Below are 18328 nucleotides of genomic sequence, written 5' to 3'. Positions count from 1 at the left end.
GGAGGAAGGTTTGTGCTGATCCTCCCTAAAGTTGTTTAGATTATTAGTAAAGATAACATAGTTTCTTCCCCTCCCCCCACCCATCTGCACACAGATGTTCATCATGAGATCTGTTAAATGTTATACTCTTTGACCTCACTACAAGGACTTCTGCACATCCCCTCACTCTAAAATCTGGGGCTTAAGGTCAAGACTTTGCAGAGAAGAGCTGCACAGTGCCTAGATGGTCATCTGCCTGATCTTCCCATCAGTAATTTACCCTGAATAAACTGTGTAAATGTTATGGAGTGGTTTACTTCATCTTTTGGTCCCAAAGTGCTTTCTCAGTTTGGAGGATATTTTACTGTCTTTCCTCCACCTTCTAACAGTAGACCACCTTTTGGTCCATATTTCAACCTACCAACCAAAAGACTAGAGACTTTTCTAACCCCCTAGCTACAATTTTGAATTCAGAATCTCTGCTTTGGTTACATATCAATACATTTAGTCTGATCTAATTTTGTGTTTCTTCTGCTATTATACCACACCCTTAATATCCATTCCTACTCATATTCTCCAGATTTATGTCTGTATAAATTGGAAAAATCATGCAGTTCTTTTGGAATATAGTGTACCACCTCATGGGTCACAATTTGTACCTCACTTTTCATAAATAGACTTAAGTCTAGTTATAGGTTTAGAGGCAAAGAAGGTTGGTGGGGCCAGATCCTGAGGAGAATCAGCAATGCCTAACAAGGAAACTATATCTGGGGAGGCCATTACAGGGGATGGTGTTGCCTGCATTTCTCAGCAAAGCAGGGTTAACCTCAGATTAACCTGCTCTCCTGGCAAAGAAGACCAAGCAGAATTTAGGGGTTCAAAATCCCCAGATTCATTAGGATGTGCCCATATACCCCTATTCCAAATTTCAGAACTTTCCTTCCCAGTCAGTGCCCTCATTTTAATAGCTTGTATCCTTTGAGATTGGGAATTTGATTTGCATTTTAATTCAGCCACTTGCAGGGATGAGACTTTGGGTTTGGTTTTATCTTACCTCTATGGCTAAATCTTAGCTCTATGGCTATAAGTGGTAAGAATTTCTTTCAGAGCAGATGCAGAAAATTTCAGGTCATTTATGCAGCACTTGACCCAGGAATTTGAAGCCCTGAGCTCCTCCTTTTCTTTCCCCACTTTGTCTAGTGCAGTTATAAGCAAACAGCCAATTTCATATTCATTTGTTTGACTAAAATGTTCTAATGTATCAAATACATGTGATCAAGGAACACATTTTACCAGCCATGAGGTCCAAGAACGGGCAGAGGCCCAGGATATATTATAGACTTTCCATGTGCCATCCAATCCCGCTGCTCAAGGCCTAATTGAGAAGGTGACTGGACTAATAAAAAACACATGAAAGACTTTGTCACCAGAAGGCTCCCTCATTGGACCATCTGGGAGACTAACAGAGGCCACAGCAGGACAGACACCATTCCCACAGCAGGACAGACATCAGCATATGAAGGAACCAGAACCTCGCATTTGCTTTGATTAGAAGTATCCAACGGTGATCTTTTACATATATCTATTGCCACATCATGCTATGGACTGTCTTTATCACTGGAAGTGAGTCATTAGTGCCCTTAAATCTAATCAGATTAGAAAATCAAATTCCAAAAATCAATTCAAAAAACTCATTCTTAAAACCTTTTTTCCTCTAGAACCACTGTCAGTAACAAAATCTGCATTTTGAGGAATTGGCTTATGCAGTTGTGGGGCTGGCAAGTTCAAAATGTGTAGGGCAAGGTGGCAGGCTGGAAATTCAGGCAGAATTCCTTCTCCAGGATACCTCAGTTTTTGCTTTTTAAGGCCTTCAACTGATCAGATGAGACACACCCACATTATGATGTATACACTGCTTTACTCAAAGTCAACTGATTATATATACTGGGTACATGTACAAAATACCTTCACAGCAACATCTAGATCAGTGTTTGGCCAAACCACTGAGCACCATAGCTTAACCAAGTTGACACATAACATTTAACCATCACAGGATTTTTCTCCTTGATTCATTTTTTTTTTTTTTGGTTCCCAAGTTTTATTTAAGAACTCATACAAAATATTCCAGATAAATGAGTTTTAATCCTCATCTTCCTCCTCTTCCTCATCTTGGTTAATCTGGAAGTAACGCAACTCCTAACTGTCTTTGCTGTTAGCAACTACGCGCAACCAGTCACGGAGATTATTCTTCTTCAAATATTTTTTGGTGAGATATTTCAAATACCTTTTGGAAAAAGGCACCTCAGAAGTTACAGTAATCTTGCTTTTGCTCCTTTCAATTGTTACAACCCCTCCACCGAGAGTCCCAGCTTTTCCATTCACTTCGATTCTCTCTTGAAGAAACTGCTCAAAATTGGCAGCATCCATGATTCCATCTTCTACAGGGTGGGTGCAGTCAAGGGTAAACTTTAGAACTTGCTTCTTTTTTTTGCCCCCCTTCGCCACAAGCTTTTTCACGGGTGCCATGGTGGCAGCAGAGACAGAAAAAAAGTTCCCTTCCTCTCCATCACCCCTTCTTAACCTTTCACCTGGTCCTTTTCTTGCTGTCATCCATACCTTATACCCCTCAACACACACACACACACACACACACACACACGAGTTTCACATTTAAAATAGTTTTTACTCTTTTTATTATTCTAACATTTCAAGATGGCCCCAGTAAGCTCTTGCTGTTATTTAGTTAATTCTGAGTGAAGGTGGGTTTTTTTTGTTTTTTAAAGATTTTATTTATTTATTTGAGAGAGAGAGCACATGAGAGGGGTTATGGTCAGAGGGAGAAACAGACTCCCTGCCGACCAGGGATGCGGGACTCGATCCAGGGACTCCAGCATCATGACCTGAGCCGAAGGCAGTTGCTTAACCAACTGAGCCACCCAGGCGCCCGAAGGTGTTTTTTCTTAAATGTCTTTTATGGACTGTAGTTCTCCCTGCCCTATCATTTTTAATAGGAAGCATCTTCAGAATTTCATGTGGGAGCCACCTAGTCACCCAACATTCCATGATCCAGAGTTTATGTCTCCAATCTGAAACTGCTTCCCAAAACAATAACTAAAACAATAATATAATACATAGCATTTATGGAAAATTACAAAGTACTTCGTGTTACATAATTTCATCTGATACAAAACAGACTCCAACAAAACTCAGGATTAGGGTCTTAGTCTCCCATTTTATAACTATGAGTTGGAATTTTCCACTTCTGTTAGGATAAGGAAGCTCAAAGTTTTTTTTCCTTGCTTTGTTTATTTTCTTTTCTGCCCATCCCTCGGTAAAGAAATGGCTAAGAACAATTCCTCAAGCAGATTTCTTATTTAAGCACTCTTTAAAACCAGGCTTGGGAGAAGGAGGTCTCCTTAAAAGTGTTCAAAAATCAGTGGATAGAAAATTGTGACTTCCCAAGTTGTTTTTCTTGGCCAACCATATCATTTTATAACCAAAGTTTTACTTGAGACACTTAAATTAATCCACATGACTTTGAAAAGATAAACCCCCTGAAATAAAATTAAACTCTCTGAGTTATGTGAGTCATTTTCTCGAAGTCAATCAATATACATTTCAGGTAAAAAAGCAAGTTGTAGATCAGTATGAATAATTTGGTATAATTTTTTAAAATACAGAGAGACATACACATTTCAGTATATGCATTTTTAAAAGTTCTCAAGGGTTATAAACCAGATATGCTCTTTGGAGGTGTTAAAAAGAGGCACTTTCTCTTTGTGCTGTATTATTCTAATTTTTAAAAATAATTAACATGCATTCTTCTCATGAAGTAATAGATTCAGAAGTATCTGGTTCAATTTAAAAAACTAAAGAATTGGTAAAGGAAAAGGAGAAGGAGGAAGGAGGAGAAACAAACTGTCTTTAGATAACTTGAATAAAGGCAATTCTCCTATTTGGAGGATTTATCTTCCTGAGATTTACACTGACACTGTTGGGCCAGTCCATTCACACAACACACACATGAGGAACTGCCACTGGCCAGTCAGCTTCCAGCATTATACATGCAAATCTCAGCAACACAGAACTTCTCTGAGATCCATGGGCTGTTGGCTCAAAGTCTCAGCCAAGAGGGGCAGAGAGGGATTTTGCTAAGAGCCAAAGGAGAGATGGACAACAAGGGAATATACCAAGAGACAGTTCTGATTAGACTGCTTTAGTGAGAATAGAAAACTGACTCTTGTCTGAATTCCAGAACTTGTGTTCTCTTTCCTTCCGCCTGCCCCAATATGCACACCCCCTATCCCAACATTGAGGCAGAAGTGTCCTTTTCTCAGCTTTCCATACCCTTTCCTCTTCCTCCGCATCCAGGGGCAGCACTAGATTGCTAATTACACAACACTCAGAGGGAAAGCCAATATAGGTTGAAGCAAAAAAGCAAATCCTTGGCTGTGGATTCTCAATTCTGTTCTTAAAAATTATATCAGAGCATTTCACTGGGAAAAGTCCTGAGGGAACTTTCTGGGATGATGATAATGTTAAAACTCAAAAATCTGTACACTTAAGATTTGTGCAGTTCATTATATGTAAATTTTACATAAAAAGAAAAATGTAAACAAATATTAAATCCTCATTAATGATATGCATGCTAGATCAGAGGAAGTACCAATGTCTGCTAGTTGTATTTTTCATTTTTGTGGGAAAATATACATAATATAAAATTCACCGTTTAACCACGTATAATTCATTGGCATTGAGTATATACATAGTGTTGTACAAACCACAATTATCCACTTCCAGAACTTTTTTTATCATCCCAAACAGAAGCTCTGTATCCCTTAAAATAACTCCCCATCCTCCCCTCCTCCCAGCCCCTGATAATCTCTACTCTACTTTCTCCATAAATTTGCCTATAGGTGAAATCACACAATTTTTATCCTTTTGTGTCTGGTTTATTTCACTTAACATGATGTTTTCAAGTTTCACCCATATTTCATATGTATCACAATTTTATTACTCTTAAACACTGAATAATATTCTGTTGTATGCATATATCACCTTTTGTTTATCCATTCACCTGTTGATGGACATCTGGGTTGTTCCACCTGTTGGCTACTATAAAGAATGCTGCTATGAATATTGTTGTTATTGTTGTTTAAAGATTTATTTATTTATTTGAGAGAGAGAGAGAGCACACAAGCAGGGGGAGGGGCAGAGGGAGAGGGAAAAGCAGACTCCTTGCTGAGCAGGGAGACCGATGCAAGGCTCTATCCCAGGACCCTAAGATCATGACCTGAGCTGAAGGCAGACGCTTCACCGAGTTAGCCACCCAGATGCCCCCGAACACTGTTGTGCAAATATCTGAGTGGAATTGCTGGATCCTATGGTAGTTTTGTATTTAACTTTTTAAGGAACTGCCAAACTGTTTTCCACAGCAGCTGTAACATTTTGCATTCACACCAGCAATATAACCTGGATTTTAAAAAAAGCTAAAACATGGTACCCAAATACTGTTAGTTACTGTCAATTTGAACTTGGTTTTTAGTGGCAAATAAGCAGGCTTTGTCCTTGACTAGATCTCCCTCAGTGATCTTTAACAGCCATTTAAATAAAAACAGTGGCAGCACTGATTAGACGCTTAAGGGAAATTTTCACACACACACACACACACATCCATCCTACGCCACTAAACCACCCTAAATGCACATGAAATACAAATACAAACTATGTTTCCTACGGAAATGCAGCTCTGAAACAAATCTCCGGGGACCCAGGTCACCACCAACACCTCTTATGAGAAAATGATTGTCAAAGCTGCAGTGACACAATTTTCAAGGATGGTCTATTAAATAAGACTCTTGGCTGAAGTGACAGAAACCAATTTTAAACAGCTGCACAAGAAGAGGACTTCTTGGCTACAGACATGCCGGATCCAGGGCTCAAAAAATGTCACAAGCACCCCATTGTATCCCATGTCTAGGATCTGCTATCTCCACATTGGACACACTGCCAGTCAGGATCTCCCTCTAATCCTCTTTGGAGGAAAGTGTTTTTCCACATTGTGGGCAGAGCTGGTGTCACTGGGCCCTGTCTGGGTCACATGCCTTCATCAGGGTATGGAGGGTGGTCCACCCAACTAAACCAAATGGATTGCTATTGGAAGAGCAATACTTCCACAGGAAAACCAGGGCATCATCATTAGGTAGGCATATGCCAATGATAGAAAGTGTAAACTCTGAATAAAAGAATCAATGTTGGAAAAAAAAAAGAGAGAAAAGGATTTCCAAACCCTAGACAGATTGAATCTAATAGAATGAAATTTATTGTGCATAAACATAAAGCTCTATGTTGAGATTAAATATTGTATGTGTGTTAAATTTTAAGAATATGTGTATATATGACAATTATAGGATGAAGGGGAAGTGATTTAATAGTACCACTAGAATATATTAATTTTTTTTATTTTTATTATTTATTTATTTTTTTATTTATTTTTATTTTTTTAATTCTTATGTTAATCCCCATACATTACATCATTAGTTCTAGATGGAGTGTTCCATGATTCATTGTTTGTGCATAACACCCAGTGCTCCATGCAGAACGTGCCCTCCTCAATACCCACCACCTAGAATATATTAATTTATTGGTATCAATAATTTTGATATGACTAAGAAGATGATTTGGGTACCCCAAAAGTTTGCAATAATGGAATTTAAGGGTAGGATAAAGAAGAAGATAGTGATGGTAATGTCTACTTCATGATGTCATGTCTAGAATATTGTGTTCAGAGCTGGCAGCCACATTATAAGAAGGGTTATGGTAATCATCCAGAGAAGGATGAGTATCTAGCTAGGAATGGTGTGTCTCGGGTGAAGGGAAGTGCTTATTGCTGTGGAGGTGTAACTCAGAAAGAAGACTGTAAAGTGGATTACATAGAATTCCTGCTTTAAATAAGAAGGTTGGTGTCTTCAAATTGGCTGACCAGGTATGCCTTGTGGGCCTCCTGCAAAACCCCATGGCTGCACTCAGGAAGCACGAGTTAGGCTGCAAACTTTGAGTGACTTTCTGGAGCAGTCTTAGAAAGGGCTCTTGAGGATCACAAGCTTCTGGGATTTCTAGTACCACATGATTTTTTTGGACAGCAACAATCCTGGGCAAGAAATGAAGCATCTATGGCACCCAGGGATTTGAGGAGGCCTGGGGGTCATAGCAGTTTGTTTTGCTAGTGGGTTCCATGCACCACTGAGGCTGTCAAGCAGTGCTTCCCACACACAAGTCTTTTCTGCGTGGTCTCGGAGAGCAAAAATTGGCCTCAGCACCTACAGGAAGGCAAGGCAGCTGCGCCGCAGACACAGGGTGTGATGGTTTAAGCTCCGGACCACACCCAAGCATGTGTTCTGTAAACTTAAGCACTTCACACCTGCTCAGTAGAGGTTTACTAAAGGAAGGAGTGTGCTAACGATATTTCTAACAAATACACTGGCTATTTGTTTTCATATTATCCAATCTATTTTGCTTGGGGAAAAAAATGAATACAATTTTTCAAAATTTATTTCTACTAGTTCAATCAATTGCTGAGAATGGGTGTTGAAGGCCCCACAATAATTATGAATTTATGTTTCTCCTTTCAGCTCTGTAGGGTTCACTTCATGTATTTTGAGGCTGTGTTGTTGGTGTGTACAAATTTGGGTCTATTATGTCTTCCTGAATTGATCCTCTTATCATTATGTAATGCCCCTCTCTGTTTCCAGTAATAATCTTTACTCTGAAGTCACTTGATCTGATATTGATAGAACCCCTCCTGTTTAAATGAAGGTTTTTATCCTTTTACTTCCAATACACCTATGTCCTTATATTTGAAGTGAGTTTCTTGTAAAACAGCATATTGTTGGATCAGGTTGGTTTGTTAATCCACTTTGCCAATCTGTCTTTTTTTTTAAATCCAGTATAGTTAACATAGTGTTATAATAGTTTCAGGCGTATAATATGGTGATTCAACAATTCTGTACATTACTCAGTGCTCATCAAGAAAGGTGTACTCTTAAACCCTTCTCCTATTTCACCCTTCCCCCACTCACCTCCTCTCTGGTAGTCATCAGCTTGTTCTCAATAGTTACAAGTCTGTTTTCTGGTTTGTCTCTTTTTTCTTTGTTTGCTGTTTCTTAAATTCCACATATGAAAGAAATCATATGGTATTGTCTTTTTCTGACTGACTTAATTCACTTAGCATTATACTTTCTAGATCCACCCATGTTGCAAATGACAAAATCTCATTCTTTTTCATGGCTGAATAATATTCGTGTGTGTGTGTGAGAGAGAGAGAGAGAGAGAGAGAGAGACATCTTTTTATCCATTCTTTTTTTTTTTTAAGATTTTATTTATTTATTTGAGAGAGAGAATGAGAGACAGAGAGCACGAGAGGGAAGAGGGTCAGAGGGAGAAGCAGACCCCCCCCGCTGAGCAGGGAGCCCGATGCGGGACTCAATCCCGGGACTCCAGGATCATGACCTGAGCCAAAGGCAGTCGCTTAACCAACTGAGCCACCCAGGCACCCTCTTTTTATCCATTCAACAGTCAAAGAACACTTGGGCTGCTTCCATATGTTGGCTATTGTAAATAATGCTGCAATAAACATAGGAGTGTATGTATCTTTTCAAATTAGTATTTTTGTATTCTTTGGGTAAATACCCAGTGGTGGAATTATTGGGTCATATGGTAATTCTATTTTTAATTTTTTTAGGAACCTCCATAATGTTTCCACAGTACTGCACCAGTTTCCATTCCCACCAATAGTGCATAAGGATACCTTTTTCCTCCACATCTTCACCAACACTTGTTGTTTCTTGTGTTTTGATTTTAGCCATTCTGACAGGTGTGAGGTGGTATCTTATGGTTTTGATTAGCATTTCCCCAATAATGAGAGATGTTGAGCATCTTTTCATGTGTCTATTGACCGTCTGGATGTCTTCTTTGGAGCAATGCCTATTTGTGTCTTCTCTCTATTTTTAAATTGGATTACTTGGGTTTTTTTGGTGTAGCTGTTTAAGTTTTTTATATATTTTGGATATAACTCTATATGGGATATGTCATTTGCAAGTATTTACTCCCATTCAAAAGTTTTCTTTTAGTTTTGTTGATTTTTTCCCTCATTGTGCAGAAGGTTTTTGTTTTGATGTACTCCTAATAGTTTATATTTGCTTTTATTTCCCTTGCCTCAGGAGATATATCTAGAAATATGTTGTTACTGCCAAAGTCAAAGAAATTACTGCCTGTGCTCTCTTCTAAGATTTTTATGGTTTCATGTCTCTCATTTAGGTCCTTATCCATTTTAAGTTTATTTTTGTGTACAGTGTAAGAAAGTGGTCCAGTTTCATTTTTTGCAGCTGTATAGTTTTCCCAACACTATTTGTTGAAGAGACTGTCTTTTTCCCATTGCATATTCTTGTCTCCTTTGTTGAAGATTAATTCACCATACCATATAATTACAGGTTTATTTCTGGGCTCTCTATTCTGTTCTATTGACCTATGTCTGTTTTTGTGCCAGTATCATACTGTTTTGATTACTACAGCTTTGTAGTATTGTTACCGGGTGGTAGATTGTGGAATTCCTTGGTTCTTACCTTCTTGAAGGAAAGAATTCAGTCAAGAGAACTGATAGAGAGTGAAAGTTGCAAAGGTTTTTATTTAGCAAAAAATGACAAAAGGGACAGAGGAGAGGACTGATCTGAGGATGGTGGCTGCATACTGAGTTTTTCATTGCATTCTTTTATGGGGGATTATTTGGTCTCTGTCCTCCCATCTTGTTATTGTTACTCCACACTTGGACCTACCTTGGTTCCCTCCCCTCAAACCTCTTAGGCAAATCTGTGCTAGTCATCTCCCCATGAGTGCCTAAGCACAACCCACTGGGGAGGCCCATTGCAATGCAAATGGTATTATAATGATATTGTAATAGCTTTAGGGTTACTAGTGAACAAGGTCTTTCTTAAGTGCATATGCTCCAAAGTTGGGGAAGTCCCTGTAGCCCATATCTTCTGCTTATCAGTCTGTGCTAAATTGGCAGAGGTGTTGATCTAAGGGAGATGGGGCAATCTCTGGCACAGACTGGGTGGTCCTTGACAATTGTCCATCTGGCATTCTTCTGTTTTCCCTCCTGCTCATGTCTATCTAACTGCCTACTCTAACAGTATAACTTGAAATCTGGGATTGTGATATCTCCAGTTTTGTTCTTTTTCAAGATTGCTTTGGCTATTTGGGGTCTTTTGTGGTTCCAAACAAATTTTAGGATTATTTGTTCTTGTTCTGTGAAAAATGCTGTCGGTATTTTGATAAGGATTGCCATAAATCTGTAGATGGATTGAGTACTATGGACATTTTAACAATATTTGTTCCTCCAATCCATGAGCATGTAATATCTTTCCACTTGTTTGTGTCGTTTTCAGTTTTCTTCATCAATGTTTTCTATTTTCAGAGTAGAGGTAGTAGAGGTCTTTCACCTTGGTTAAGTTTATTCCTAGGTATTTTACTCTTTCTGGTGCAATTGTAAATGGAATTGTTTTCTTAACTTCTCTTTATGCTACTTCATTATTACTGTATAGAAATATAATGGATTTCTGTATATTGATTTTGTGCCCTGAGACCTAACTAAATTCATCTATCAGTGCTAGTAGTTTTTTGGTGGAATCTTTATAGAGTTTTTGATATATGTCATCTGCAAATAGTGAAAGTTTTACTTCTTTACCAATTTGGATGCCTTTTATTTCTTTTTCTTGTTTGACTGCTGTGGCTAGGGCTTTAAGTACTATGTTGAATAAAAGTGGTGAGAGTGGACATTCTTGTCTTATTCTTGACCTTAGGGGAAAAGCTCTCAGTTTTTCACCATTGAGCAGGATGTTCACTGTGGGTTTTTTATATGTGGTTTTTATTATGTTGAGGTGAGTTCCCTCAAAACCTACTTTGTTGAGGGTTTTTGTGATGAATGGATGTTGTACTTTGTCAAATATTTTTTCTACATTTTGAAATGATCATATGGTTTTTATTCTTTCTCTTATTGATGTGATGTATCATGTTAATTGATTGCAAATATTGAACCACGCTTGCATTTGGGGACTAAATCCCACTTGATCATGGTGAATGATTTTTTATTGTATTGTTGGATTCAGTTTGCTAATATTTTGTTGAAGATTTTTGTATCTATGTTCATCAGAGATATTGGCCTGTAGTCTTCTTTTTTCATAGTGTCTTTATTGGGTTTTGGTATCTAGGTAATGCTGGTCTCAAAGAATGAATTTGGAAGTTTTCCTTCCTCTTCTATTTTTCTGGAATAGTTTGAGAAAAATAGGTATTAACTCTTCTTTAAATGCCTGGTAGGACTCACCTGTGAAGTTGTATGGGCCTGGACTTTTGTTTATTGGGAGTTTTTAAATTGCTGGTAATGGGTCTATTCAAATTTTCTATTTCTTCTTGTCTGTCAGATCCATCTAGCCCAATGTGTCATTGAAAGCCACTATTTCCTCATTGATTTTCTGTTTAGATGATCTAATAATTGATGTAAGTGGGTGTTAACGTCCCCTACTATTATTATTATATTACTATTGATTACTTAATGTTTGTTATTAATTGCTTTATATATTTGGGTGCTCCCAATATTGGGAGCATAAATTGGTTGCGTAAATATTTACAATTATATTTCCTTGTTGGATTGTTCCCATTATGACTGTAGGGCATTCTATGTCTCTTGTTACAGTTTTTGTTTAAAAGTCTATTTTGTGGGGCACCTGGGTGGCTCAGTCGTTAAGCGTCTGCCTTCGGCTCAGGTCATGATCCTAGGGTCCTGGGATTGAGCCCCGCATCGGGCTCCCTGCTCAGCAGGAAGCCTGCTTCTCCCTCTCCCACTCCCCCTGCTTGTGTTCCCTCTCTCGCTGTGTCTCTCTCTGTCAAACAAATAAAATCTTAAAAAATAAATAAATAAATAAAAGTCTATTTTGTCTGGTACAAGTATTGCTACTCAGGCTTTCTTTTGACATCCATTTGCATAATAAATGTTTCTCCATTCCTTCACTTTCAATCTCATGCATGTCTTTCAGTCTGAAATGAGTCTCTTGTAGGCAGTATATAGATAGGTCTTCTTTTTTATCCATTCTAACACCCTATATATTTTGATTAGAGCATTTAGCCCATTTACATTCAAAGTAATTAGTGATAGGCATGTACTTATTGACATTTTTTTGCTTGTTTTATGGTTGTTTTTGTAGTTCTTCTCTTGCCCTCTTCTCCCACTACTTGCTGGCTTTCTTTAGTGATATGCTGGGATTCCTTGCTTTTTTTCATGTCTATTACTTGTTTTAGAATTGTGGTTTCCATTATGTTTGTATATAACATCTGCATATAACAGTCTATATTAAGTTGATGGTCATTTAAGTTCGAACCTATAATTTAATCCTCTCCCCCCCCACACACACATTTTAAGTATTTTGTATTATACTTACATCATTTTATTTTGTGGGTCCCTTGACTGATTTTTATAAATATACTTATTTTTACTGCTTTTGTCCTTCCTACTTTCTTACTGTTGCTTATGGTCCTCCCTTTCCACTCACAGTTTCCTTTAACATTTCTTGTAGGACTGGCTTAGTGATTATGAATACCTTTAACTTTTGTTTCTCTGGGAAAGTCTTTATCACTCCTCCTTTTCTAAATGGTAGACTTGCTGGATAGAATATTCTTGGCTGCAGGTTTCCTTTCAGCACTTTGAATATATCATGCCACTCTCTTTGGGTCTGTAAAGTTTCTGCAGAAAAATCAGCTGAGAACCTTATGGGGTTTCCCTTGTATGCAACTGTTTTCTTTACCCTTGCTTATTTTATTTATTTATTTATTATTTATTTATTTTACTTAAATTCAATTACCCAATGTAATCATTAGTTTTTGATATACTGTTCAATGATTCATTAGTTGCATATAACACCCTGTCCTCATCACATCACTTGCCCTCCTTAATGCCCATCACCAAGTTACCCCAACTCCCCACCCATCTCCCTTTCCCCAATCCTCAGGTTGTTTCCCAGAGTCAAGAGTCTCATATGGTTTGTCTCCCTCTCTTACTTCAGTTTTTCCTTCCTTTCCCTATTGTCCTCTGCACTATTCTTTATGTTCCACACATGGGTGAAACCAATTGCCTTTCTCTGATTGACTTATTTCACTCATCATAATACCCTCCAGTTCCATCCATGTCGATGTAAATGCTAGATATTCATCTTTTTTAATGGCTGAGTCATAGTCCATTGTATATATGAACCACATCTTCTTTATCCATTCATCTCTTGAAGGACATCTCTGCTCCTTCCACAGTTTGGCTATTGTGGACATTGCTGCTATGAACATTGGGGTGCATACGGCCCTTCTTTTCACTACATCTGTATCTTTGGGGTAAATACCTAGTAGTGCAATTGCTGGGTTGTAAGGTAGGTCTATTTTTAATGTCTTCAGGAATTTCCATACTGTTTTCCAGAGTGGTTGTACCAGCTTGCACTCCCACCAACAGTGTAAGAGGGTTCCCATTTCTCCAAAAACTTGCCAACATTTGTTGTTTCCTGACTTGTTAATTTTAGCCATTCTGACTGGTGAAGGTGGTATCTCATTGTGGTTTTGATTTGTATTTCCCTGATGGCAAGTGATGTGGAGCATTTTTTCATGTGTCTGTTGGTCATTTCTGTCTTCTTTGGAGACCTGTCTATTCGTGTCTTCTGCCTATTTCTTGACTGGATTATTTGGTTTTTAGGTGTTGAGTTTGAGAAGTTCTCTGTACAACCTGGATACCATCCCTTTGTCTGTTATTTCATTTGCAAATACCTTCTCCGTTCCGCAGGTTCCCTTTTAGTTTTGTTGATTGTTTCCTTTGCTGTGCAGAAGACTTTTATCTTGATGAAGTCCCAATAGTTCATTTTTGCTTTTGTTTCCCTTGCCTTTAGAGATGGGTCTTGGAAGAAGTTGCTGTGTCCAAGGTTGAAGAGGCTGCTACCTGTGTTCTCCTCTGGGATTTTGGTGGATTCTTGTCTCACATTGAAGTCTTTCATCCATTTTGAGTTCATCTTTTGTATGGTGTGAGAGATGGTCCAGTTTCATTCCTCTTCATGTGGCTGTCCAATTTTCCCAATCTTCCAATTTATTGAAAAGACTGTCGTTTTTCCATTGGATAGTCTTTCTTGCTTTGTCAAAGATTAGTTGACCATACAGTTGAGGGCCCCTTTCTGGACTCTCTATTCTGTTCCATGATCTATGTGTCTGTTTTTGTGCTAGTAGTATGCTGTCTTAATGATCACAACTTTGTAATATAGCTTGAAGTCAGGCATTGTGATGCCCCCAGCTTTGGTTTTCTTTTTCAACATTCCCCTGGCAATGCATGGTCTTTTCTGGTTCCATACAAATTTTAGTGTTGTTTGTTCCAGCTCTGTGAAAAATGTTGATGGTATTTTGATAGGAATGCATTGAATGTGTAGATTGCTCTGGGCAGCATAGACATTTTAACAATGTTTATTCTCCCAATCCATGAGCGTGGAATGTTTTTCCCTCTCTTTGTGTCTTCCTCCATTTCTTTCATAAGTATTTGGTAGTTCTAAAATATAGATCCTTTACCTCTTAGGTTAGGTTTATTCCTAAGTATCTTAGGTTTTTGGTGCAATAGCAAATGGGATCTATTCCTTAATTTCTCTTTCTTCAGGCACATTGATAGTGTATAGAAATGCAACTGATTTCTGTTTATTAATTTTGTATCCTGCCACATTGCTGAATCGCTATATGAGTTCTAGCAATTTTGGGGTGAAGTTTTTGGGTTTTGCAAATAAAGTATCATGTCATCTGAAGAGTGAGAGTTTGACTTCTTCATGGCAATTTGAATGCCTTTTATTTCTTTTTGTTGTCTGATTCCTGAGGCTAATGACTTCTAGTAATATGATGAACAATACTGGTGAGAGTGGATATCCTTGTCGTGTTTCTGACCTTAAGGGAAAAGGTCTCAGTTTTTCCCCATTGAGAATGATATTCGCTGTGGGCTTTTTATAGATGGCTTTTATGATATTGAGGTTTGTTCCCTCTATCCCTATATTTTGAAGAGTTTTAATCAAGAAAGGATACTGTGTTTTGTCAAATGCTTCTTCTGCATCAATAGAGAGAATCATATGCTTCTTGTCTTTTCTTTTATTAATGTGCTCTATCACGTTGATTGATTTGCAAATGTTAAACCACCCTTGCATCCCAGGAATAAATCCCACCTGGTCGTGGTGAATAATCCTTTTAATGTACTGTTGGATCCTATTGGCTAGGATCTTGGTGAGCATTTTTGCATCCATGTTCATCAGAAATAATGATCTGTAATTCTCCCTTTTGATGGGGTCTTTGTCTGGTTTTGGGATCAAGGTAATGCTGGCCTCATAGAACGAGTTCGGTAGTTTTCCTTCCCTTTCTACTGTTTGAAACAGCTTCAGAAGAATAAGTATGATTTTTTCTTTAAATGTTTGGTAGAATTACCCTGGGAAGCCATCTGGCCCTGGATTCTTGTTTTTTGGGAGGTTTTTGATTACTGCTTCAATTTCCTTGCTGCTTATTGGTCTGTTCAGATTGTCTGTTTTTTCCTGTTTCAGTCTTGGTAGTTTATAAGTTTCCAGGAATGCATCCATTTCTTCCAGATTGCTTAATTTGTTGGCCTATAGTTGTTGATAATGATTTCTAGCAATTGTTTCTATTTCCCTGGTATAAGTCATGATCTCTCCCCTTTCATTCATGATTTTATTAATTTGGGTCCTTTTTCTTTTCTTTGGGTAAGTCTGGCCAGAGGTTTATCAATCTTATTAATTCTTCCAAAGAACCAGCTTCTAGTTTTATTGATCTGTTCTACTGTTTTTCTGGTTTCTATTTCATTGATTTCTGATCTAATCTTTATTATTTCTCTTCTCCTGCTTGGTTTAGGCTTTATTTGCTGTTCTTTCTCTGGGTCCTTCAGGTGTAAGGTTAGCTTGTGCATTTGGGATTTTCTAATTTTTTGAGAGAGGCTTGGGTGGCTATATATTTCTGTCTTCAGACTGCTTTTGCAGTATCCCTTAGTTTTTTTTTTTCCTAAGATTTTATTTATTTATTTGACAGAGAGAGACAGCGAGAGAGGGAACACAAGCAGGGGGAATGGGAGAGGGAGAAGCAGGCTTCCTGCCAAGCAGGGAGCCCGACACGGGGCTCGATCCCAGGTCCCTGGGATCATGACCTGAGCCGAAGGCAGACGCTTAATGACTGAGCCACCCAGGCACCCATCCCTTAGATTTTGAAGTGATGTGTTTTCACTTTCATTACTTAGCATGAATTGTTTAAGTTCTTTAATTTCCTGGTTAACCCATTCATGCTTCAACAGGATGCTCTTTAACCTCCAAGTGTTTGAGTTCCTTCCAAATTTTTTCTTGCGACTGAGTTCCAGTTTCAAAGCATTGTGGTCCGGAAATATGCAGGGAATAATCTCAATATTTTTGTATCAGTTGAGACCTGATTTGTGACGCAGTATGTGATCTATTCTTGAGAAAGTTCTGTGTGCACTCGAGAAGAATTAGTATTCTGTTGTTTTAGGATGTAATGTTCTGTATATATCTATGAAGTCCATCTGTTCTAATGTGTCATTCAAAGCTCTTGTTTCTTTTTCTATCTTCTGCTTATATGATCTGTCCTTTGCTGTGAGTGGGTTGTTGAAGTCTCCTACTATTAATGTATTATTATCAATATGTTTTTTTACTTTGGTTATTAATTTATTTATATAATTGACTGCTCCCATGTTTGGGTGCATAGATATTTACAATTGATAGATCTTATTGTTGGATAGAAGCTTTAAGTGTGATATAGTGTTCCTCTATATCTCTTACTACAGTCTTTGGTATAAAATTTAATTTGTCCGATATAAGGATTGCTACTCCAGCTTTCTCTTGAGGTCCATGAGTGTGGTAAATTGTTCCCCATCCCTTCACTTTCAATCTGGAGGTTATTTTAGGTAAAATGAGTCTCTTACAGGCAGCATATGGGTGGGTCTTTCTTTTTTATCCAATCTGATACCCTGTGTCTTTTGACTGGAGTTTTCAGCCTATTCACATTCAGAGTAATTATTGAAAGATATGTATTTAGTGCCATTGCATTTCCTGCAAAGTCCCTGTTTCTGTAGATTGTCTCTGTTACTTTTTGGACTATGTTACTCTTGGGGTCTCTGTTCACTTACAGTATCCCCCTTAATATTTCTTGCAGGGCTGGCTTGGTGGTCACATATTCCTTCAGTTTCTGTCTGTCCTGGAAGCTATCTCTCCTTCCATTCTGAATGACAGTCTTGCTGGATAAAGTATTCTTGGCTGCATGTTCTTCTCATTAAGTATCCTGAATACATCATGCCAGCCCTTTCTGGCTTGCCAAGTTTCTGTGGATAGGTCTGATTTTATTCTGATGGTCCTCCCTCCATAGGTGAGGAATCTCCTCTCCCTAGCTACTCTCAGGATAGCTTGTTTTTCTCTAAGATTTGCAAGCTTCACTATTAAATGTCACAGTGTTGATCTATTTTTATTGATTTTGGGAGGGGTCCTCTCTGCCTCTTGGACATGAATCCTTGTTTCCTTCCCCAGATTAGGGAAGTTCTCAGCTATGATTTGCTCTGGCCTCTCTCTCTCTCCACCCCCTTCAGGATACTAAACAAGAAGGACATGCAGCCAAAAATACCTTATCTGGCAAGGCTGTCATTTAGAATGGATGGAGAGATGCAGAACTTCCAAGACCAGCAGAAACTGAAAGAATATGTCACCACTAAGCAGGCCCTGAAAGAAATATTAAGGGGGGTTCTATAAAAAGAGGAAGACCCCAAGAGTGATATAGAACAGAAATTTACAGAGACAATCTATAAAAACAAGGTCTTTGCAGGCAACATGGTGACAATAAATTCATATCTTTCAATAATCACTCTCAACGTGAACGGCCTAAATGCTCCCATAAAACGGCACAGAGTTGCAGATTGGATAAAAAGACAGGACCCATCCATATGCTGCCTACAAGAGACTCATTTTGAACCTAAAGATACATCCAGACTGAAAGTGAAGTGATGGAGATCCATCTTCCATGCCAGTAGACCTCAAAAGAAAGCTGGGGTAGCAATTCTCTTTGTTGTTTTTTTTTAAGAATTTGGTTTATTTCAGAGAGAGAGAGCACAAGCAGGGGGAGCAGGAGAAGGAGAAGCAGACTCCCCATTGAGTAGGGAGTCCAATGAGGGGCTCAATCCCAGGACGCTGGGATCATGACCTGAGCTGAAGGCAGACGCTTAACCCACTGAGCCACCCAGGCACCC

At 38.4% G+C, this 18328-nt stretch overlaps 1 pseudogene; it reads right to left on the bottom strand.

Moving 5' to 3' along the window:
* Positions 1 to 2075: 2075 nt before the first annotated feature.
* On the bottom strand, positions 2076 to 2543 carry LOC102727020 (large ribosomal subunit protein eL22 pseudogene; annotated as a pseudogene).
* Between the last annotated feature and the right edge of the window lie 15785 nt (positions 2544 to 18328).

This window comes from Leptonychotes weddellii, chromosome 14 (genome assembly GCF_054177405.1).
Source record: "Leptonychotes weddellii isolate Sample4059 chromosome 14, ASM5417740v2, whole genome shotgun sequence".
Taxonomy (NCBI): Eukaryota; Metazoa; Chordata; class Mammalia; order Carnivora; family Phocidae; genus Leptonychotes; species Leptonychotes weddellii.
The sequence above is the reverse complement of the archived record's forward strand: the minus strand, read 5'-3'. Positions and strand labels throughout refer to the sequence as shown.